The 13,618-nt window shown below is 56.4% G+C and overlaps 57 non-coding genes and 6 pseudogenes across 57 annotated transcripts; all 63 read left to right on the forward strand.

Moving 5' to 3' along the window:
* The first annotated feature begins 42 nt into the window (after positions 1-42).
* LOC141120618 (5S ribosomal RNA) lies at positions 43-161 on the forward strand. The gene has a single exon (XR_012239907.1). It is a non-coding gene; the product is annotated as a 5S ribosomal RNA (ribosomal RNA).
* Positions 162-260: 99 nt separating this feature from the next.
* On the forward strand, positions 261-379 carry LOC141120630 (5S ribosomal RNA). The gene has a single exon (XR_012239908.1). It is a non-coding gene; the product is annotated as a 5S ribosomal RNA (ribosomal RNA).
* A 100-nt stretch (positions 380-479) lies between these two features.
* On the forward strand, positions 480-598 carry LOC141120284 (5S ribosomal RNA). The gene has a single exon (XR_012239609.1). It is a non-coding gene; the product is annotated as a 5S ribosomal RNA (ribosomal RNA).
* A 100-nt stretch (positions 599-698) lies between these two features.
* LOC141120386 (5S ribosomal RNA) lies at positions 699-817 on the forward strand. The gene has a single exon (XR_012239708.1). It is a non-coding gene; the product is annotated as a 5S ribosomal RNA (ribosomal RNA).
* Positions 818-916: 99 nt separating this feature from the next.
* LOC141120387 (5S ribosomal RNA) lies at positions 917-1,035 on the forward strand. Its single transcript, XR_012239709.1, has one exon. It is a non-coding gene; the product is annotated as a 5S ribosomal RNA (ribosomal RNA).
* Positions 1,036-1,134: 99 nt separating this feature from the next.
* Positions 1,135-1,253, forward strand: LOC141120642 (5S ribosomal RNA). Its single transcript, XR_012239909.1, has one exon. It is a non-coding gene; the product is annotated as a 5S ribosomal RNA (ribosomal RNA).
* Positions 1,254-1,353: 100 nt separating this feature from the next.
* LOC141120706 (5S ribosomal RNA) lies at positions 1,354-1,461 on the forward strand (annotated as a pseudogene).
* Positions 1,462-1,561: 100 nt separating this feature from the next.
* On the forward strand, positions 1,562-1,680 carry LOC141120188 (5S ribosomal RNA). The gene has a single exon (XR_012239515.1). It is a non-coding gene; the product is annotated as a 5S ribosomal RNA (ribosomal RNA).
* A 99-nt stretch (positions 1,681-1,779) lies between these two features.
* Positions 1,780-1,898, forward strand: LOC141120653 (5S ribosomal RNA). The gene has a single exon (XR_012239910.1). It is a non-coding gene; the product is annotated as a 5S ribosomal RNA (ribosomal RNA).
* Positions 1,899-1,996: 98 nt separating this feature from the next.
* LOC141120072 (5S ribosomal RNA) lies at positions 1,997-2,115 on the forward strand. Its single transcript, XR_012239405.1, has one exon. It is a non-coding gene; the product is annotated as a 5S ribosomal RNA (ribosomal RNA).
* Positions 2,116-2,213: 98 nt separating this feature from the next.
* LOC141120562 (5S ribosomal RNA) lies at positions 2,214-2,332 on the forward strand. The gene has a single exon (XR_012239877.1). It is a non-coding gene; the product is annotated as a 5S ribosomal RNA (ribosomal RNA).
* A 100-nt stretch (positions 2,333-2,432) lies between these two features.
* LOC141120707 (5S ribosomal RNA) lies at positions 2,433-2,540 on the forward strand (annotated as a pseudogene).
* A 100-nt stretch (positions 2,541-2,640) lies between these two features.
* LOC141120189 (5S ribosomal RNA) lies at positions 2,641-2,759 on the forward strand. The gene has a single exon (XR_012239516.1). It is a non-coding gene; the product is annotated as a 5S ribosomal RNA (ribosomal RNA).
* Positions 2,760-2,858: 99 nt separating this feature from the next.
* Positions 2,859-2,977, forward strand: LOC141120667 (5S ribosomal RNA). Its single transcript, XR_012239912.1, has one exon. It is a non-coding gene; the product is annotated as a 5S ribosomal RNA (ribosomal RNA).
* Positions 2,978-3,075: 98 nt separating this feature from the next.
* On the forward strand, positions 3,076-3,194 carry LOC141120073 (5S ribosomal RNA). The gene has a single exon (XR_012239406.1). It is a non-coding gene; the product is annotated as a 5S ribosomal RNA (ribosomal RNA).
* Positions 3,195-3,265: 71 nt separating this feature from the next.
* Positions 3,266-3,384, forward strand: LOC141120679 (5S ribosomal RNA). The gene has a single exon (XR_012239913.1). It is a non-coding gene; the product is annotated as a 5S ribosomal RNA (ribosomal RNA).
* Positions 3,385-3,482: 98 nt separating this feature from the next.
* LOC141120300 (5S ribosomal RNA) lies at positions 3,483-3,601 on the forward strand. Its single transcript, XR_012239625.1, has one exon. It is a non-coding gene; the product is annotated as a 5S ribosomal RNA (ribosomal RNA).
* Positions 3,602-3,700: 99 nt separating this feature from the next.
* On the forward strand, positions 3,701-3,819 carry LOC141120690 (5S ribosomal RNA). Its single transcript, XR_012239914.1, has one exon. It is a non-coding gene; the product is annotated as a 5S ribosomal RNA (ribosomal RNA).
* A 98-nt stretch (positions 3,820-3,917) lies between these two features.
* LOC141120217 (5S ribosomal RNA) lies at positions 3,918-4,036 on the forward strand. The gene has a single exon (XR_012239543.1). It is a non-coding gene; the product is annotated as a 5S ribosomal RNA (ribosomal RNA).
* A 99-nt stretch (positions 4,037-4,135) lies between these two features.
* LOC141120355 (5S ribosomal RNA) lies at positions 4,136-4,254 on the forward strand. The gene has a single exon (XR_012239678.1). It is a non-coding gene; the product is annotated as a 5S ribosomal RNA (ribosomal RNA).
* A 100-nt stretch (positions 4,255-4,354) lies between these two features.
* On the forward strand, positions 4,355-4,473 carry LOC141120701 (5S ribosomal RNA). The gene has a single exon (XR_012239915.1). It is a non-coding gene; the product is annotated as a 5S ribosomal RNA (ribosomal RNA).
* Positions 4,474-4,573: 100 nt separating this feature from the next.
* Positions 4,574-4,692, forward strand: LOC141120712 (5S ribosomal RNA). Its single transcript, XR_012239916.1, has one exon. It is a non-coding gene; the product is annotated as a 5S ribosomal RNA (ribosomal RNA).
* Positions 4,693-4,791: 99 nt separating this feature from the next.
* On the forward strand, positions 4,792-4,910 carry LOC141120713 (5S ribosomal RNA). The gene has a single exon (XR_012239917.1). It is a non-coding gene; the product is annotated as a 5S ribosomal RNA (ribosomal RNA).
* Positions 4,911-5,008: 98 nt separating this feature from the next.
* Positions 5,009-5,127, forward strand: LOC141120271 (5S ribosomal RNA). Its single transcript, XR_012239596.1, has one exon. It is a non-coding gene; the product is annotated as a 5S ribosomal RNA (ribosomal RNA).
* Positions 5,128-5,226: 99 nt separating this feature from the next.
* Positions 5,227-5,345, forward strand: LOC141120714 (5S ribosomal RNA). The gene has a single exon (XR_012239918.1). It is a non-coding gene; the product is annotated as a 5S ribosomal RNA (ribosomal RNA).
* Positions 5,346-5,443: 98 nt separating this feature from the next.
* Positions 5,444-5,562, forward strand: LOC141120218 (5S ribosomal RNA). The gene has a single exon (XR_012239544.1). It is a non-coding gene; the product is annotated as a 5S ribosomal RNA (ribosomal RNA).
* Positions 5,563-5,661: 99 nt separating this feature from the next.
* Positions 5,662-5,780, forward strand: LOC141120715 (5S ribosomal RNA). The gene has a single exon (XR_012239919.1). It is a non-coding gene; the product is annotated as a 5S ribosomal RNA (ribosomal RNA).
* Positions 5,781-5,880: 100 nt separating this feature from the next.
* LOC141120716 (5S ribosomal RNA) lies at positions 5,881-5,999 on the forward strand. The gene has a single exon (XR_012239920.1). It is a non-coding gene; the product is annotated as a 5S ribosomal RNA (ribosomal RNA).
* Positions 6,000-6,099: 100 nt separating this feature from the next.
* Positions 6,100-6,218, forward strand: LOC141120717 (5S ribosomal RNA). Its single transcript, XR_012239921.1, has one exon. It is a non-coding gene; the product is annotated as a 5S ribosomal RNA (ribosomal RNA).
* Positions 6,219-6,317: 99 nt separating this feature from the next.
* On the forward strand, positions 6,318-6,436 carry LOC141120719 (5S ribosomal RNA). The gene has a single exon (XR_012239923.1). It is a non-coding gene; the product is annotated as a 5S ribosomal RNA (ribosomal RNA).
* A 98-nt stretch (positions 6,437-6,534) lies between these two features.
* On the forward strand, positions 6,535-6,653 carry LOC141119903 (5S ribosomal RNA). Its single transcript, XR_012239236.1, has one exon. It is a non-coding gene; the product is annotated as a 5S ribosomal RNA (ribosomal RNA).
* A 99-nt stretch (positions 6,654-6,752) lies between these two features.
* LOC141120099 (5S ribosomal RNA) lies at positions 6,753-6,871 on the forward strand. The gene has a single exon (XR_012239429.1). It is a non-coding gene; the product is annotated as a 5S ribosomal RNA (ribosomal RNA).
* Positions 6,872-6,969: 98 nt separating this feature from the next.
* LOC141120552 (5S ribosomal RNA) lies at positions 6,970-7,088 on the forward strand. Its single transcript, XR_012239868.1, has one exon. It is a non-coding gene; the product is annotated as a 5S ribosomal RNA (ribosomal RNA).
* Positions 7,089-7,187: 99 nt separating this feature from the next.
* LOC141120600 (5S ribosomal RNA) lies at positions 7,188-7,306 on the forward strand (annotated as a pseudogene).
* A 100-nt stretch (positions 7,307-7,406) lies between these two features.
* Positions 7,407-7,525, forward strand: LOC141120720 (5S ribosomal RNA). The gene has a single exon (XR_012239924.1). It is a non-coding gene; the product is annotated as a 5S ribosomal RNA (ribosomal RNA).
* A 100-nt stretch (positions 7,526-7,625) lies between these two features.
* Positions 7,626-7,734, forward strand: LOC141120631 (5S ribosomal RNA; annotated as a pseudogene).
* Positions 7,735-7,833: 99 nt separating this feature from the next.
* LOC141120721 (5S ribosomal RNA) lies at positions 7,834-7,952 on the forward strand. Its single transcript, XR_012239925.1, has one exon. It is a non-coding gene; the product is annotated as a 5S ribosomal RNA (ribosomal RNA).
* A 98-nt stretch (positions 7,953-8,050) lies between these two features.
* LOC141120219 (5S ribosomal RNA) lies at positions 8,051-8,169 on the forward strand. The gene has a single exon (XR_012239545.1). It is a non-coding gene; the product is annotated as a 5S ribosomal RNA (ribosomal RNA).
* Positions 8,170-8,268: 99 nt separating this feature from the next.
* Positions 8,269-8,387, forward strand: LOC141119893 (5S ribosomal RNA). The gene has a single exon (XR_012239226.1). It is a non-coding gene; the product is annotated as a 5S ribosomal RNA (ribosomal RNA).
* A 100-nt stretch (positions 8,388-8,487) lies between these two features.
* LOC141120722 (5S ribosomal RNA) lies at positions 8,488-8,606 on the forward strand. The gene has a single exon (XR_012239926.1). It is a non-coding gene; the product is annotated as a 5S ribosomal RNA (ribosomal RNA).
* Positions 8,607-8,706: 100 nt separating this feature from the next.
* Positions 8,707-8,825, forward strand: LOC141120723 (5S ribosomal RNA). Its single transcript, XR_012239927.1, has one exon. It is a non-coding gene; the product is annotated as a 5S ribosomal RNA (ribosomal RNA).
* A 99-nt stretch (positions 8,826-8,924) lies between these two features.
* Positions 8,925-9,043, forward strand: LOC141120111 (5S ribosomal RNA). Its single transcript, XR_012239441.1, has one exon. It is a non-coding gene; the product is annotated as a 5S ribosomal RNA (ribosomal RNA).
* Positions 9,044-9,141: 98 nt separating this feature from the next.
* Positions 9,142-9,260, forward strand: LOC141119878 (5S ribosomal RNA). The gene has a single exon (XR_012239212.1). It is a non-coding gene; the product is annotated as a 5S ribosomal RNA (ribosomal RNA).
* A 99-nt stretch (positions 9,261-9,359) lies between these two features.
* Positions 9,360-9,478, forward strand: LOC141120724 (5S ribosomal RNA). The gene has a single exon (XR_012239928.1). It is a non-coding gene; the product is annotated as a 5S ribosomal RNA (ribosomal RNA).
* Positions 9,479-9,576: 98 nt separating this feature from the next.
* LOC141120442 (5S ribosomal RNA) lies at positions 9,577-9,695 on the forward strand. The gene has a single exon (XR_012239762.1). It is a non-coding gene; the product is annotated as a 5S ribosomal RNA (ribosomal RNA).
* A 100-nt stretch (positions 9,696-9,795) lies between these two features.
* LOC141120725 (5S ribosomal RNA) lies at positions 9,796-9,914 on the forward strand. The gene has a single exon (XR_012239929.1). It is a non-coding gene; the product is annotated as a 5S ribosomal RNA (ribosomal RNA).
* A 99-nt stretch (positions 9,915-10,013) lies between these two features.
* Positions 10,014-10,132, forward strand: LOC141120112 (5S ribosomal RNA). The gene has a single exon (XR_012239442.1). It is a non-coding gene; the product is annotated as a 5S ribosomal RNA (ribosomal RNA).
* Positions 10,133-10,229: 97 nt separating this feature from the next.
* On the forward strand, positions 10,230-10,348 carry LOC141119880 (5S ribosomal RNA). The gene has a single exon (XR_012239213.1). It is a non-coding gene; the product is annotated as a 5S ribosomal RNA (ribosomal RNA).
* A 99-nt stretch (positions 10,349-10,447) lies between these two features.
* On the forward strand, positions 10,448-10,566 carry LOC141120729 (5S ribosomal RNA). The gene has a single exon (XR_012239933.1). It is a non-coding gene; the product is annotated as a 5S ribosomal RNA (ribosomal RNA).
* A 98-nt stretch (positions 10,567-10,664) lies between these two features.
* Positions 10,665-10,783, forward strand: LOC141120443 (5S ribosomal RNA). Its single transcript, XR_012239763.1, has one exon. It is a non-coding gene; the product is annotated as a 5S ribosomal RNA (ribosomal RNA).
* Positions 10,784-10,882: 99 nt separating this feature from the next.
* On the forward strand, positions 10,883-11,001 carry LOC141119905 (5S ribosomal RNA). The gene has a single exon (XR_012239238.1). It is a non-coding gene; the product is annotated as a 5S ribosomal RNA (ribosomal RNA).
* A 100-nt stretch (positions 11,002-11,101) lies between these two features.
* On the forward strand, positions 11,102-11,220 carry LOC141119906 (5S ribosomal RNA). The gene has a single exon (XR_012239239.1). It is a non-coding gene; the product is annotated as a 5S ribosomal RNA (ribosomal RNA).
* Positions 11,221-11,320: 100 nt separating this feature from the next.
* Positions 11,321-11,429, forward strand: LOC141120612 (5S ribosomal RNA; annotated as a pseudogene).
* Positions 11,430-11,529: 100 nt separating this feature from the next.
* LOC141120741 (5S ribosomal RNA) lies at positions 11,530-11,648 on the forward strand. Its single transcript, XR_012239934.1, has one exon. It is a non-coding gene; the product is annotated as a 5S ribosomal RNA (ribosomal RNA).
* Positions 11,649-11,747: 99 nt separating this feature from the next.
* Positions 11,748-11,866, forward strand: LOC141119870 (5S ribosomal RNA). Its single transcript, XR_012239204.1, has one exon. It is a non-coding gene; the product is annotated as a 5S ribosomal RNA (ribosomal RNA).
* Positions 11,867-11,964: 98 nt separating this feature from the next.
* On the forward strand, positions 11,965-12,083 carry LOC141120751 (5S ribosomal RNA). Its single transcript, XR_012239936.1, has one exon. It is a non-coding gene; the product is annotated as a 5S ribosomal RNA (ribosomal RNA).
* Positions 12,084-12,182: 99 nt separating this feature from the next.
* On the forward strand, positions 12,183-12,301 carry LOC141120764 (5S ribosomal RNA). Its single transcript, XR_012239938.1, has one exon. It is a non-coding gene; the product is annotated as a 5S ribosomal RNA (ribosomal RNA).
* A 100-nt stretch (positions 12,302-12,401) lies between these two features.
* Positions 12,402-12,520, forward strand: LOC141120772 (5S ribosomal RNA). The gene has a single exon (XR_012239939.1). It is a non-coding gene; the product is annotated as a 5S ribosomal RNA (ribosomal RNA).
* Positions 12,521-12,620: 100 nt separating this feature from the next.
* On the forward strand, positions 12,621-12,739 carry LOC141120782 (5S ribosomal RNA). Its single transcript, XR_012239940.1, has one exon. It is a non-coding gene; the product is annotated as a 5S ribosomal RNA (ribosomal RNA).
* A 99-nt stretch (positions 12,740-12,838) lies between these two features.
* On the forward strand, positions 12,839-12,957 carry LOC141120794 (5S ribosomal RNA). Its single transcript, XR_012239947.1, has one exon. It is a non-coding gene; the product is annotated as a 5S ribosomal RNA (ribosomal RNA).
* A 98-nt stretch (positions 12,958-13,055) lies between these two features.
* On the forward strand, positions 13,056-13,174 carry LOC141120220 (5S ribosomal RNA). Its single transcript, XR_012239547.1, has one exon. It is a non-coding gene; the product is annotated as a 5S ribosomal RNA (ribosomal RNA).
* A 99-nt stretch (positions 13,175-13,273) lies between these two features.
* LOC141120603 (5S ribosomal RNA) lies at positions 13,274-13,382 on the forward strand (annotated as a pseudogene).
* A 100-nt stretch (positions 13,383-13,482) lies between these two features.
* LOC141120803 (5S ribosomal RNA) lies at positions 13,483-13,601 on the forward strand. The gene has a single exon (XR_012239956.1). It is a non-coding gene; the product is annotated as a 5S ribosomal RNA (ribosomal RNA).
* The last annotated feature ends 17 nt before the right edge of the window (positions 13,602-13,618 follow it).

Genomic DNA, 13,618 nt, shown 5'->3' on the forward strand with positions numbered 1-13,618 from the left:
GCGCCGCCAAGGTCAAGAGGGTTGAGCGTGCCGTTAGAGATCGCCTACGGCCACATCACCCTGAAAGCGCCCGATCTCGTCTGATCTCGGAGGCTAAGCAGGGTCGGGCCTGGTTAGTACCTGGATGGGAGACCGCCTGGGAATACCAGGTGCCGTAGGCTTCTTTTTTTTGGGGGAGTTCTGGACTTGCCCTGTTTTTTTCCTCGTTTCCCATCTTGGCGCCGCCAAGGTCAAGAGGGTTGAGCGTGCCGTTAGAGATCGCCTACGGCCACATCACCCTGAAAGCGCCCGATCTCGTCTGATCTCGGAGGCTAAGCAGGGTCGGGCCTGGTTAGTACCTGGATGGGAGACCGCCTGGGAATACCAGGTGCCGTAGGCTTCTTTTTTTTGGGGGAGTTCTGGACTTGCCCTGTTTTTTTTCCTCGTTTCCCATCTTGGCGCCGCCAAGGTCAAGAGGGTTGAGCGTGCCGTTAGAGATCGCCTACGGCCACATCACCCTGAAAGCGCCCGATCTCGTCTGATCTCGGAGGCTAAGCAGAGTCGGGCCTGGTTAGTACCTGGATGGGAGACCGCCTGGGAATACCAGGTGCCGTAGGCTTCTTTTTTTGGGGGGCGTTCTGGACTTGCCCTGTTTTTTTTCCTCGTTTCCCATCTTGGCGCCGCCAAGGTCAAGAGGGTTGAGCGTGCCGTAAGAGATCGCCTACAGCCACATCACCCTGAAAGCGCCCGATCTCGTCTGATCTCGGAGGCTAAGCAGGGTCGGGCCTGGTTAGTACCTGGATGGGAGACCGCCTGGGAATACCAGGTGCCGTAGGCTTCTTTTTTTCTTGGATTTCTGGACTTGCCCTGTTTTTTTTCCTCGTTTCCCATCTTGGCGCCGCCAAGGTCAAGAGGGTTGAGCGTGCCGTAAGAGATCGCCTACAGCCACATCACCCTGAAAGCGCCCGATCTCGTCTGATCTCGGAGGCTAAGCAGGGTCGGGCCTGGTTAGTACCTGGATGGGAGACCGCCTGGGAATACCAGGTGCCGTAGGCTTCTTTTTTTCTTGGATTTCTGGACTTGCCCTGTTTTTTTTCCTCGTTTCCCATCTTGGCGCCGCCAAGGTCAAGAGGGTTGAGCGTGCCATTAGAGATCGCCTACGGCCACATCACCCTGAAAGCGCCCGATCTCGTCTGATCTCGGAGGCTAAGCAGGGTCGGGCCTGGTTAGTACCTGGATGGGAGACCGCCTGGGAATACCAGGTGCCGTAGGCTTCTTTTTTTTGGGGGAGTTCTGGACTTGCCCTGTTTTTTTTCCTCGTTTCCCATCTTGGCGCCGCCAAGGTCAAGAGGGTTGAGCGTGCCGTTAGAGATCGCCTACGGCCACATCACCCTGAAAGCGCCCGATCTCGTCTGATCTCGGAGGCTAAGCAGGGTCGGGCCTGGATGGGAGACCGCCTGGGAATACCAGGTGCCGTAGGCTTCTTTTTTTGGGGGGCGTTCTGGACTTGCCCTGTTTTTTTTCCTCGTTTCCCATCTTGGCGCCGCCAAGGTCAAGAGGGTTGAGCGTGCCGTAAGAGATCGCCTACAGCCACATCACCCTGAAAGCGCCCGATCTCATCTGATCTCGGAGGCTAAGCAGGGTCGGGCCTGGTTAGTACCTGGATGGGAGACCGCCTGGGAATACCAGGTGCCGTAGGCTTCTTTTTTTCTTGGATTTCTGGACTTGCCCTGTTTTTTTTCCTCGTTTCCCATCTTGGCGCCGCCAAGGTCAAGAGGGTTGAGCGTGCCGTTAGAGATCGCCTACGGCCACATCACCCTGAAAGCGCCCGATCTCGTCTGATCTCGGAGGCTAAGCAGGGTCGGGCCTGGTTAGTACCTGGATGGGAGACCGCCTGGGAATACCAGGTGCCGTAGGCTTCTTTTTTTCTTGGAGTTCTGGACTTGCCCTGTTTTTTTCCTCGTTTCCCATCTTGGTGCCGCCAAAGTCAAGAGGGTTGAGCGTGCCGTAAGAGATCGCCTACGGCCACATCACCCTGAAAGCGCCCGATCTCGTCTGATCTCGGAGGCTAAGCAGGGTCGGGCCTGTTTAGTACCTGGATGGGAGACCGCCTGGGAATACCAGGTGCCGTAGGCTTCTTTTTTTCTTGGAGTTCTGGACTTGCCCTGTTTTTTTCCTCGTTTCCCATCTTGGTGCCGCCAAAGTCAAGAGGGTTGAGCGTGCCGTAAGAGATCGCCTACGGCCACATCACCCTAAAAGCGCCCGATCTCGTCTGATCTTGGTGGCTAAGCAGGGTCGGGCCTGGTTAGTACCTGGATGGGAGACCGCCTGGGAATACCAGGTGCCGTAGGCTTCTTTTTTTTGGGGGAGTTCTGGACTTGCCCTGTTTTTTTTCCTCGTTTCCCATCTTGGCGCCGCCAAGGTCAAGAGGGTTGAGCGTGCCGTTAGAGATCGCCTACGGCCACATCACCCTGAAAGCGCCCGATCTCGTCTGATCTCGGAGGCTAAGCAGGGTCGGGCCTGGATGGGAGACCGCCTGGGAATACCAGGTGCCGTAGGCTTCTTTTTTTGGGGGGCGTTCTGGACTTGCCCTGTTTTTTTTCCTCGTTTCCCATCTTGGCGCCGCCAAGGTCAAGAGGGTTGAGCGTGCCGTAAGAGATCGCCTACAGCCACATCACCCTGAAAGCGCCCGATCTCATCTGATCTCGGAGGCTAAGCAGGGTCGGGCCTGGTTAGTACCTGGATGGGAGACCGCCTGGGAATACCAGGTGCCGTAGGCTTCTTTTTTTCTTGGATTTCTGGACTTGCCCTGTTTTTTTTCCTCGTTTCCCATCTTGGCGCCGCCAAGGTCAAGAGGGTTGAGCGTGCCGTTAGAGATCGCCTACGGCCACATCACCCTGAAAGCGCCCGATCTCGTCTGATCTCGGAGGCTAAGCAGGGTCGGGCCTGGTTAGTACCTGGATGGGAGACCGCCTGGGAATACCAGGTGCCGTAGGCTTCTTTTTTTCTTGGAGTTCTGGACTTGCCCTGTTTTTTTCCTCGTTTCCCATCTTGGTGCCGCCAAAGTCAAGAGGGTTGAGCGTGCCGTAAGAGATCGCCTACGGCCACATCACCCTGAAAGCGCCCGATCTCGTCTGATCTCGGAGGCTAAGCAGGGTCGGGCCTGTTTAGTACCTGGATGGGAGACCGCCTGGGAATACCAGGTGCCGTAGGCTTCTGTTTTTTTTCCTCGTGTCCCATCTTGGCGCCGCCAAGGTCAAGAGGGTTGAGCGTGCCGTTAGAGATCGCCTACGGCCACATCACCCTGAAAGCGCCCGATCTCGTCTGATCTCGGAGGCTAAGCAGGGTCGGGCCTGGTTAGTACCTGGATGGGAGACCGCCTGGGAATACCAGGTGCCGTAGGCTTCTTTTTTTCTTGGAGTTCTGGACTTGCCCTGTTTTTTTCCTCGTTTCCCATCTTGGTGCCGCCAAAGTCAAGAGGGTTGAGCGTGCCGTAAGAGATCGCCTACGGCCACATCACCCTGAAAGCGCCCGATCTCGTCTGATCTCGGAGGCTAAGCAGGGTCGGGCCTGGTTAGTACCTGGATGGGAGACCGCCTGGAAATACCAGGTGCCGTAGGCTTCTTTTTTTCTTGGATTTCTGGACTTGCCCTGTTTTTTTTCCTCGTTTCCCATCTTGGCGCCGCCAAGGTCAAGAGGGTTGAGCGTGCCGTTAGAGATCGCCTACGGCCACATCACCCTGAAAGCGCCCGATCTCGTCTGATCTCGGAGGCTAAGCAGGGTCGGGCCTGGTTAGTACCTGGATGGGAGACCGCCTGGGAATACCAGGTGCCGTAGGCTTCTTTTTTTCTTGGAGTTCTGGACTTGCCCTGTTTTTTTCCTCGTTTCCCATCTTGGTGCCGCCAAAGTCAAGAGGGTTGAGCGTGCCGTAAGAGATCGCCTACGGCCACATCACCCTGAAAGCGCCCGATCTCGTCTGATCTTGGAGGCTAAGCAGGGTCGGGCCTGGTTAGTACCTGGATGGGAGACCGCCTGGGAATACCAGGTGCCGTAGGCTTCTTTTTTTTGGGGGAGTTCTGGACTTGCCCTGTTTTTTTCCTCGTTTCCCATCTTGGCGCCGCCAAGGTCAAGAGGGTTGAGCGTGCCGTTAGAGATCGCCTACGGCCACATCACCCTGAAAGCGCCAGATCTCGTCTGATCTCGGAGGCTAAGCAGGGTCGGGCCTGGTTAGTACCTGGATGGGAGACCGCCTGGGAATACCAGGTGCCGTAGGCTTCTTTTTTTTGGGGGAGTTCTGGACTTGCCCTGTTTTTTTTCCTCGTTTCCCATCTTGGCGCCGCCAAGGTCAAGAGGGTTGAGCGTGCCGTTAGAGATCGCCTACGGCCACATCACCCTGAAAGCGCCCGATCTCGTCTGATCTCGGAGGCTAAGCAGGGTCGGGCCTGGTTAGTACCTGGATGGGAGACCGCCTGGGAATACCAGGTGCCGTAGGCTTCTTTTTTTGGGGGGCGTTCTGGACTTGCCCTGTTTTTTTTCCTCGTTTCCCATCTTGGCGCCGCCAAGGTCAAGAGGGTTGAGCGTGCCGTTAGAGATCGCCTACGGCCACATCACCCTGAAAGCGCCCGATCTCGTCTGATCTCGGAGGCTAAGCAGGGTCGGGCCTGGTTAGTACCTGGATGGGAGACCGCCTGGGAATACCAGGTGCCGTAGGCTTCTTTTTTTCTTGGATTTCTGGACTTGCCCTGTTTTTTTTCCTCGTTTCCCATCTTGGCGCCGCCAAGGTCAAGAGGGTTGAGCGTGCCGTTAGAGATCGCCTACGGCCACATCACCCTGAAAGCGCCCGATCTCGTCTGATCTCGGAGGCTAAGCAGGGTCGGGCCTGGTTAGTACCTGGATGGGAGACCGCCTGGGAATACCAGGTGCCGTAGGCTTCTTTTTTTCTTGGAGTTCTGGACTTGCCCTGTTTTTTTCCTCGTTTCCCATCTTGGTGCCGCCAAAGTCAAGAGGGTTGAGCGTGCTGTAAGAGATCGCCTACGGCCACATCACCCTGAAAGCGCCCGATCTCGTCTGATCTCGGAGGCTAAGCAAGGTCGGGCCTGGTTAGTACCTGGATGGGAGACCGCCTGGGAATACCAGGTGCCGTAGGCTTCTTTTTTTCTTGGATTTCTGGACTTGCCCTGTTTTTTTTCCTCGTTTCCCATCTTGGCGCCGCCAAGGTCAAGAGGGTTGAGCGTGCCGTTAGAGATCGCCTACGGCCACATCACCCTGAAAGCGCCCGATCTCGTCTGATCTCGGAGGCTAAGCAGGGTCGGGCCTGGTTAGTACCTGGATGGGAGACCGCCTGGGAATACCAGGTGCCGTAGGCTTCTTTTTTTCTTGGAGTTCTGGACTTGCCCTGTTTTTTTCCTCGTTTCCCATCTTGGTGCCGCCAAAGTCAAGAGGGTTGAGCGTGCCGTAAGAGATCGCCTACGGCCACATCACCCTGAAAGCGCCCGATCTCGTCTGATCTTGGAGGCTAAGCAGGGTCGGGCCTGGTTAGTACCTGGATGGGAGACCGCCTGGGAATACCAGGTGCCGTAGGCTTCTTTTTTTGGGGGGAGTTCTGGACTTGCCCTGTTTTTTTCCTCGTTTCCCAGCTTGGCGCCGCCAAGGTCAAGAGGGTTGAGCGTGCCGTTAGAGATCGCCTACGGCCACATCACCCTGAAAGCGCCCGATCTCGTCTGATCTCGGAGGCTAAGCAGGGTCGGGCCTGGTTAGTACCTGGATGGGAGACCGCCTGGGAATACCAGGTGCCGTAGGCTTCTTTTTTTTGGGGGAGTTCTGGACTTGCCCTGTTTTTTTTCCTCGTTTCCCATCTTGGCGCCGCCAAGGTCAAGAGGGTTGAGCGTGCCGTTAGAGATCGCCTACGGCCACATCACCCTGAAAGCGCCCGATCTCGTCTGATCTCGGAGGCTAAGCAGGGTCGGGCCTGGTTAGTACCTGGATGGGAGACCGCCTGGGAATACCAGGTGCCGTAGGCTTCTTTTTTTGGGGGGCGTTCTGGACTTGCCCTGTTTTTTTTCCTCGTTTCCCATCTTGGCGCCGCCAAGGTCAAGAGGGTTGAGCGTGCCGTTAGAGATCGCCTACGGCCACATCACCCTGAAAGCGCCCGATCTCGTCTGATCTCGGAGGCTAAGCAGGGTCGGGCCTGGTTAGTACCTGGATGGGAGACCGCCTGGGAATACCAGGTGCCGTAGGCTTCTTTTTTTCTTGGATTTCTGGACTTGCCCTGTTTTTTTTCCTCGTTTCCCATCTTGGCGCCGCCAAGGTCAAGAGGGTTGAGCGTGCCGTTAGAGATCGCCTACGGCCACATCACCCTGAAAGCGCCCGATCTCGTCTGATCTCGGAGGCTAAGCAGGGTCGGGCCTGGTTAGTACCTGGATGGGAGACCGCCTGGGAATACCAGGTGCCGTAGGCTTCTTTTTTTCTTGGAGTTCTGGACTTGCCCTGTTTTTTTCCTCGTTTCCCATCTTGGTGCCGCCAAAGTCAAGAGGGTTGAGCGTGCCGTAAGAGATCGCCTACGGCCACATCATCCTGAAAGCGCCCGATCTCATCTGATCTCGGAGGCTAAGCAGGGTCGGGCCTGGTTAGTACCTGGATGGGAGACCGCCTGGGAATACCAGGTGCCGTAGGCTTCTTTTTTTCTTGGATTTCTGGACTTGCCCTGTTTTTTTTCCTCGTTTCCCATCTTGGCGCCGCCAAGGTCAAGAGGGTTGAGCGTGCCGTTAGAGATCGCCTACGGCCACATCACCCTGAAAGCGCCTGATCTCGTCTGATCTCGGAGGCTAAGCAGGGTCGGGCCTGGTTAGTACCTGGATGGGAGACCGCCTGGGAATACCAGGTGCCGTAGGCTTCTTTTTTTCTTGGAGTTCTGGACTTGCCCTGTTTTTTTCCTCGTTTCCCATCTTGGTGCCGCCAAAGTCAAGAGGGTTGAGCGTGCCGTAAGAGATCGCCTACGGCCACATCACCCTGAAAGCGCCCGATCTCGTCTGATCTTGGAGGCTAAGCAGGGTCGGGCCTGGTTAGTACCTGGATGAGAGACCGCCTGGGAATACCAGGTGCCGTAGGCTTCTTTTTTTTGGGGGAGTTCTGGACTTGCCCTGTTTTTTTCCTCGTTTCCCATCTTGGCGCCGCCAAGGTCAAGAGGGTTGAGCGTGCCGTTAGAGATCGCCTACGGCCACATCACCCTGAAAGCGCCCGATCTCGTCTGATCTCCGAGGCTAAGCAGGGTCGGGCCTGGTTAGTCCCTGGATGGGAGACCGCCTGGGAATACCAGTTGCCGTAGGCTTCTTTTTTTTGGGGGAGTTATGGACTTGCCCTGTTTTTTTTCCTCGTTTCCCATCTTGGCGCCGCCAAGGTCAAGAGGGTTGAGCGTGCCGTTAGAGATCGCCTACGGCCACATCACCCTGAAAGCGCCCGATCTCGTCTGATCTCGGAGGCTAAGCAGGGTCGGGCCTGGTTAGTACCTGGATGGGAGACCGCCTGGGAATACCAGGTGCCGTAGGCTTCTTTTTATGGGGGGCGTTCTGGACTTGCCCTGTTTTTTTTCCTCGTTTCCCATCTTGGCGCCGCCAAGGTCAAGAGGGTTGAGCGTGCCGTAAGAGATCGCCTACGGCCACATCACCCTGAAAGCACCTGATCTCGGAGGCTAAGCAGGATCGGGCCTGGTTAGTACCTGGATGGGAGACCGCCTGGGAATACCAGGTGCCGTAGGCTTCTTTTTTTCTTGGATTTCTGGACTTGCCCTGTTTTTTTTCCTCGTTTCCCATCTTGGCGCCGCCAAGGTCAAGAGGGTTGAGCGTGCCGTTAGAGATCGCCTACGGCCACATCACCCTGAAAGCGCCCGATCTCGTCTGATCTCGGAGGCTAAGCAGGGTCGGGCCTGGTTAGTACCTGGATGGGAGACCGCCTGGGAATACCAGGTGCCGTAGGCTTCTTTTTTTCTTGGAGTTCTGGACTTGCCCTGTTTTTTTCCTCGTTTCCCATCTTGGTGCCGCCAAAGTCAAGAGGGTTGAGCGTGCCGTAAGAGATCGCCTACGGCCACATCACCCTGAAAGCGCCCGATCTCGTCTGATCTTGGAGGCTAAGCAGGGTCGGGCCTGGTTAGTACCTGGATGGGAGACCGCCTGGGAATACCAGGTGCCGTAGGCTTCTTTTTTTTGGGGGAGTTCTGGACTTGCCCTGTTTTTTTCCTCGTTTCCCATCTTGGCGCCGCCAAGGTCAAGAGGGTTGAGCGTGCAGTTAGAGATCGCCTACGGCCACATCACCCTGAAAGCGCCCGATCTCGTCTGATCTCGGAGGCTAAGCAGGGTCGGGCCTGGTTAGTACCTGGATGGGAGACCGCTTGGGAATACCAGGTGCCGTAGGCTTCTTTTTTTTGGGGGAGTTCTGGACTTGCCCTGTTTTTTTTCCTCGTTTCCCATCTTGGCGCCGCCAAGGTCAAGAGGGTTGAGCGTGCCGTTAGAGATCGCCTACGGCCACATCACCCTGAAAGCGCCCGATCTCGTCTGATCTCGGAGGCTAAGCAGGGTCGGGCCTGGTTAGTACCTGGATGGGAGACCGCCTGGGAATACCAGGTGCCGTAGGCTTCTTTTTTTGGGGGGCGTTCTGGACTTGCCCTGTTTTTTTTCCTCGTTTCCCATCTTGGCGCCGCCAAGGTCAAGAGGGTTGAGCGTGCCGTTAGAGATCGCCTACGGCCACATCACCCTGAAAGCGCCCGATCTCGTCTGATCTCGGAGGCTAAGCAGGGTCGGGCCTGGTTAGTACCTGGATGGGAGACCGCCTGGGAATACCAGGTGCCGTAGGCTTCTTTTTTTCTTGGATTTCTGGACTTGCCCTGTTTTTTTTCCTCGTTTCCCATCTTGGCGCCGCCAAGGTCAAGAGGGTTGAGCGTGCCGTTAGAGATCGCCTACGGCCACATCACCCTGAAAGCGCCCGATCTCGTCTGATCTCGGAGGCTAAGCAGGGTCGGGCCTGGTTAGTACCTGGATGGGACACCGCCTGGGAATACCAGGTGCCGTAGGCTTCTTTTTTTCTTGGAGTTCTGGACTTGCCCTGTTTTTTTCCTCGTTTCCCATCTTGGTGCCGCCAAAGTCAAGAGGGTTGAGCGTGCCGTAAGAGATCGCCTACGGCCACATCACCCTGAAAGCACCCGATCTCGTCTGATCTCGGAGGCTAAGCAGGGTCGGGCCTGTTTAGTACCTGGATGGGAGACCGCCTGGGAATACCAGGTGCCGTAGGCTTCTTTTTTTCTTGGATTTCTGGACTTGCCCTGTTTTTTTTCCTCGTTTCCCATCTTGGCGCCGCCAAGGTCAAGAGGGTTGAGCGTGCCGTTAGAGATCGCCTACGGCCACATCACCCTGAAAGCGCCCGATCTCGTCTGATCTCGGAGGCTAAGCAGGGTCGGGCCTGGTTAGTACCTGGATGGGAGACCGCCTGGGAATACCAGGTGCCGTAGGCTTCTTTTTTTCTTGGAGTTCTGGACTTGCCCTGTTTTTTTCCTCGTTTCCCATCTTGGTGCCGCCAAAGTCAAGAGGGTTGAGCGTGCCGTAAGAGATCGCCTACGGCTACATCACCCTGAAAGCGCCCGATCTCGTCTGATCTTGGAGGCTAAGCAGGGTCGGGCCTGGTTAGTACCTGGATGGGAGACCGCCTGGGAATACCAGGTGCCGTAGGCTTCTTTTTTTGGGGGGCGTTCTGGACTTGCCCTGTTTTTTTTCCTCGTTTCCCATCTTGGCGCCGCCAAGGTCAAGAGGGTTGAGCGTGCCGTTAGAGATCGCCTACGGCCACATCACCCTGAAAGCGCCCGATCTCGTCTGATCTCGGAGGCTAAGCAGGGTCGGGCCTGGTTAGTACCTGGATGGGAGACCGCCTGGGAATACCAGGTGCCGTAGGCTTCTTTTTTTCTTGGATTTCTGGACTTGCCCTGTTTTTTTTCCTCGTTTCCCATCTTGGCGCCGCCAAGGTCAAGAGGGTTGAGCGTGCCGTTAGAGATCGCCTACGGCCACATCACCCTGAAAGCGCCCGATCTCGTCTGATCTCGGAGGCTAAGCAGGGTCGGGCCTGGTTAGTACCTGGATGGGACACCGCCTGGGAATACCAGGTGCCGTAGGCTTCTTTTTTTCTTGGAGTTCTGGACTTGCCCTGTTTTTTTCCTCGTTTCCCATCTTGGTGCCGCCAAAGTCAAGAGGGTTGAGCGTGCGTAAGAGATCGCCTACGGCCACATCACCCTGAAAGCACCCGATCTCGTCTGATCTCGGAGGCTAAGCAGGGTCGGGCCTGTTTAGTACCTGGATGGGAGACCGCCTGGGAATACCAGGTGCCGTAGGCTTCTTTTTTTCTTGGATTTCTGGACTTGCCCTGTTTTTTTTCCTCGTTTCCCATCTTGGCGCCGCCAAGGTCAAGAGGGTTGAGCGTGCCGTTAGAGATCGCCTACGGCCACATCACCCTGAAAGCGCCCGATCTCGTCTGATCTCGGAGGCTAAGCAGGGTCGGGCCTGGTTAGTACCTGGATGGGAGACCGCCTGGGAATACCAGGTGCCGTAGGCTTCTTTTTTTCTTGGAGTTCTGGACTTGCCCTGTTTTTTTCCTCGTTTCCCATCTTGGTGCCGCCAAAGTCAAGAGGGTTGAGCGTGCCGTAAGAGATCGCCTACGGCTACATCACCCTGAAAGCGCCCGATCTCGTCTGATCTTGGAGGCTAAGCAGGGTCGGGCCTGGTTAGTACCTGGATGGGAGACCGCCTGGGAATACCAGGTGCCGTAGGCTTCTTTTTTTTGGGGGAGTTCTGGACTTGCCCTGTTTTTTTCCTCGTTTCCCATCTTGGCGCCGCCAAGGTCAAGAGGGTTGAGCGTGCCGTTAGAGATCGCCTACGGCCACATCACCCTGAAAGCGCCCGATCTCGTTTGATCTCGGAGGCTAAGCAGGGTCGGGCCTGGTTAGTACCTGGATGGGAGACCGCCTGGGAATACCAGGTGCCGTAGGCTTCTTTTTTTTGGGGGAGTTCTGGACTTGCCCTGTTTTTTTTCCTCGTTTCCCATCTTGGCGCCGCCAAGGTCAAGAGGGTTGAGCGTGCCGTTAGAGATCGCCTACGGCCACATCACCCTGAAAGCGCCCGATCTCGTTTGATCTCGGAGGCTAAGCAGGGTCGGGCCTGGTTAGTACCTGGATGGGAGACCGCCTGGGAATACCAGGTGCCGTAGGCTTCTTTTTTTTGGGGGAGTTCTGGACTTGCCCTGTTTTTTTTCCTCGTTTCCCATCTTGGCGCCGCCAAGGTCAAGAGGGTTGAGCGTGCCGTTAGAGATCGCCTACGGCCACATCACCCTGAAGGCGCCCGATCTCGGAGGCTAAGCAGGGTCGGGCCTGGTTAGTACCTGGATGGGAGACCGCCTGGGAATACCAGGTGCCGTAGGCTTCTTTTTTTGGGGGGCGTTCTGGACTTGCCCTGTTTTTTTTCCTCGTTTCCCATCTTGGCGCCGCCAAGGTCAAGAGGGTTGAGCGTGCCGTTAGAGATCGCCTACGGCCACATCACCCTGAAAGCGCCCGATCTCGTCTGATCTCGGAGGCTAAGCAGGGTCGGGCCTGGTTAGTACCTGGATGGGAGACCGCCTGGGAATACCAGGTGCCGTAGGCTTCTTTTTTTCTTGGATTTCTGGACTTGCCCTGTTTTTTTTCCTCGTTTCCCATCTTGGCGCCGCCAAGGTCAAGAGGGTTGAGCGTGCCGTTAGAGATCGCCTACGGCCAAATCACCCTGAAAGCGCCCGATCTCGTCTGATCTCGGAGGCTAAGCAGGGTCGGGCCTGGTTAGTACCTGGATGGGAGACCGCCTGGGAATACCAGGTGCCGTAGGCTTCTTTTTTTCTTGGAGTTCTGGACTTGCCCTGTTTTTTTCCTCGTTTCCCATCTTGGTGCCGCCAAAGTCAAGAGGGTTGAGCGTGCCGTAAGAGATCGCCTACGGCCACATCACCCTGAAAGCGCCCGATCTCGTCTGATCTCGGAGGCTAAGCAGGGTCGGGCCTGGTTAGTACCTGGATGGGAGACCGCCTGGGAATACCAGGTGCCGTAGGCTTCTTTTTTTTGGGGGAGTTCTGGACTTGCCCTGTTTTTTTCCTCGTTTCCCATCTTGGCGCCGCCAAGGTCAAGAGGGTTAAGCGTGCCGTTAGAGATCGCCTACGGCCACATCACCCTGAAAGCGCCCGATCTCGTCTGATCTCGGAGGCTAAGCAGGGTCGGGCCTGGTTAGTACCTGGATGGGAGACCGCCTGGGAATACCAGGTGCCGTAGGCTTCTTTTTTTTGGGGGAGTTCTGGACTTGCCCTGTTTTTTTTCCTCGTTTCCCATCTTGGCGCCGCCAAGGTCAAGAGGGTTGAGCGTGCCGTTAGAGATCGCCTACGGCCACATCACCCTGAAAGCGCCCGATCTCGTCTGATCTCGGAGGCTAAGCAGGGTCGGGCCTGGTTAGTACCTGGATGGGAGACCGCCTGGGAATACCAGGTGCCGTAGGCTTCTTTTTTTGGGGGGCGTTCTGGACTTGCCCTGTTTTTTTTCCTCGTTTCCCATCTTGGCGCCGCCAAGGTCAAGAGGGTTGAGCGTGCCGTTAGAGATCGCCTACGGCCACATCACCCTGAAAGCGCCCGATCTCGTCTGATCTCGGAGGCTAAGCAGGGTCGGGCCTGGTTAGTACCTGGATGGGAGACCGCCTGGGAATACCAGGTGCCGTAGGCTTCTTTTTTTCTTGGATTTCTGGACTTGCCCTGTTTTTTTTCCTCGTTTCCCATCTTGGCGCCGCCAAGGTCAAGAGGGTTGAGCGTGCCGTTAGAGATCGCCTACGGCCACATCACCCTGAAAGCGCCCGATCTCGTCTGATCTCGGAGGCTAAGCAGGGTCGGGCCTGGTTAGTACCTGGATGGGAGACCGCCTGGGAATACCAGGTGCCGTAGGCTTCTTTTTTTCTTGGAGTTCTGGACTTGCCCTGTTTTTTTCCTCGTTTCCCATCTTGGTGCCGCCAAAGTCAAGAGGGTTGAGCGTGCCGTAAGAGATCGCCTACGGCCACATCACCCTGAAAGCGCCCGATCTCGTCTGATCTTGGAGGCTAAGCAGGGTCGGGCCTGGTTAGTACCTGGATGGGAGACCGCCTGGGAATACCAGGTGCCGTAGGCTTCTTTTTTTTGGGGGAGTTCTGGACTTGCCCTGTTTTTTTCCTCGTTTCCCATCTTGGCGCCGCCAAGGTCAAGAGGGTTGAGCGTGCCGTTAGAGATCGCCTACGGCCACATCACCCTGAAAGCGCCCGATCTCGGAGGCTAAGCAGGGTCGGGCCTGGTTAGTACCTGGATGGGAGACCGCCTGGGAATACCAGGTGCCGTAGGCTTCTTTTTTTGGGGGGCGTTCTGGACTTGCCCTGTTTTTTTTCCTCGTTTCCCATCTTGGCGCCGCCAAGGTCAAGAGGGTTGAGCGTGCCGTTAGAGATCGCCTACGGCCACATCACCCTGAAAGCGCCCGATCTCGTCTGATCTCGGAGGCTAAGCAGGGTCGGGCCTGGTTAGTACCTGGATGGGAGACCGCCTGGGAATACCAGGTGCCGTAGGCTTCTTTTTTTCTTGGATT

Source organism: Aquarana catesbeiana, linkage group LG13 (genome assembly GCF_042186555.1).
Source record: "Aquarana catesbeiana isolate 2022-GZ linkage group LG13, ASM4218655v1, whole genome shotgun sequence".
Lineage (NCBI taxonomy): Eukaryota > Metazoa > Chordata > Amphibia > Anura > Ranidae > Aquarana > Aquarana catesbeiana.